This window comes from Paroedura picta, chromosome 10, assembly GCF_049243985.1.
Source record: "Paroedura picta isolate Pp20150507F chromosome 10, Ppicta_v3.0, whole genome shotgun sequence".
NCBI classification, from domain to species: Eukaryota; Metazoa; Chordata; class Lepidosauria; order Squamata; family Gekkonidae; genus Paroedura; species Paroedura picta.
In genome coordinates, this window is record NC_135378.1 from 84,192,326 (window position 1) to 84,194,457 (window position 2,132).

The 2,132-nt window shown below is 47.8% G+C and overlaps 1 non-coding gene across 1 annotated transcript; it reads right to left on the minus strand.

The window, feature by feature from the left end:
• Positions 1-838: 838 nt before the first annotated feature.
• On the minus strand, positions 839-907 carry TRNAT-CGU (transfer RNA threonine (anticodon CGU)). Its single transcript has one exon. It is a non-coding gene; the product is annotated as a tRNA-Thr (tRNA).
• Between the last annotated feature and the right edge of the window lie 1,225 nt (positions 908-2,132).

Genomic DNA, 2,132 nt, shown 5'->3' on the forward strand with positions numbered 1-2,132 from the left:
AACAGATTGCAGGAAGGAGAGTATCTAGAACGGCTGATTCTCAGACTGTGTTTCCTACCCAGCTTCTATCAGACCATGGAGTTTATTTGGGAGCCACTACAAAAGGTAGCTTCTTTGTATAACTCTTATATGAAGCTTACTTCTGAAATGGCTAACTTAAGGTAACATAGAATCATAGAGTTGGAAGGGACCTCCTGGGTCATCTAGTCCAGCCCCCTGCACTGTGCAGGACTCTCCCAACCCTATCGCTGATCCACTGTCACCTGCCACCCCCTTGAGCCTTTACAGAATCAGCCTCTCCGTCAGATGGTTCTGTTTAGACATCTCCAAATATGGAGAACCCACCACCTCCCGAGGAAGCCTGTTCCACTGAGAAACTGCTCTTTTTTTATATTAAAAACAATTGAAAAACCAGAATGATTATTGCAGTCTGCGTTTGTTTACACTGGCATGGGATTTGTACCATTTTAGCAATTTTAATTAGTTTTCTCTTTGTTCATTTGGAAAGCTGAATGTGACTGGAAGCGGATTTTGGCCCAAGTGTCAAAAGCAGGGCTGGTTTGTATCGTGGCAGGGCATAGCTCACCATTGTCTGACCAGCAGCAGCTCTCTAGGGTCTGGGGCAGAGTATTTCACACCCTTTACTGCCAGATTTTATAAGTGGAGATGCCATGGATTGAACCAGGGACCTTCTGCATACAAAGCAGAAGGTCTCCTGCTGGGCCACGGCTCTCACATAAAACTGAATCACACCCTTGGTCTGTCAAAATTAGTATTGTCTGCTCAGGCTGGCAGTGGCTCTCCAGGGTCACATCATCTACTGCCTGGTCCTTTTAACTACAGATGCCAGGGATTGAACCTGGGACCTTCTGCATACGAAGCAGAGGCTCTACCACTGAGCCACAGCCCTCAAACTACTTTACACTGAATCAGTTCCTTGGTACATCAAGATTAGTATTGTTTGCTCAGACTGGCAGTGGCTTTCCAGGGTCTCACATCACCTATTGCTTAGTTCTTTTTAACTGGAGATGCCAGGGATTGAACCTGGGACCTTCTGCATGCCAAGCAGATGCTTTCCCACTGAGCCATGAGCCTTTTCCATGGCTCTCCAGAGTCTTTCCCATCACCTACTGCATCCTTTTAACTGGAGATGCCAGGAAATGACCCTGGGACCTTCTGCATGCAAATTGGAGGGTCTACCACTGAGCCATAGACCTCACATGAAACTTCCTTACACTGAATCAGACTCTTGGTCTGTCAAGGTGAGAGCTGCAGCTCTCCAGGGTTTCAGGTAAACGTCTTTTGCCTCACCTACTACCTCGTCCTTTTGCCTGGAGATGCTGAGCATTGAACCTGGAACCTTTTACATGCAAAGCAGAGGCTCTTCCCTTGAGCTGCAGCCCTTCCCCGGTTCTTCAGGCTCTGCTTCATCAAAAGAATATTTCAGTGATTTCAGAAGAGAGCCCAGCTGGCTGCTGGACGGGCCTCCTCTCTCAAGAGCATTGAGTCATGGAAGAATGGAACTGCGATGGGTCACCGGACAGAGTGTTTCATGAGTGCCAACCCTGCTTTCAACTCTTAAGTTCTCATTAATAGGTTTCCTTGGGAGATGTTTCCTGGCTTTGATGAATCCTCCAGGGGACCAGAGTCAAAGCAACTGGCCAGTTTCATGGAGTTCCTAAGGTCTTTCCCTCGCCCATCAATCAAAAATTGGGCATGGAATGAGGATTCTTCGGTCAGCTCTCTAAACCTCTGATGGTTTAAGTTGCATGGAAATGTGGCTACATTTCAGGAAGGGATTTAGGGCAGATTTACATCCACTTGAAACCCCACAGGAAAACAGAGGCAGGTCACTTTCAGGATTGGTCAGCATGGCTCCAAACCACTAAATCAAGTATCTGCCATACCCCAATTTTCTCTGCTGCCAAGTCATAGCCCACTTGTGGAGACCCCGTAGAGTTTACAAGGCAAGAGATGAACAGAGGTGGGTTGCTATTGCCTGCCTCTACATAGCAACCCAGGACTTCCTTGGGGGTCTCCCATTTAGTACTCACCAGGGCTGACCCTGCTTAGCTTCTGAGTTCTAATCAGAATGTGTTAGCCGGGGCCACCCAGCTGATAGCCAGGATGGC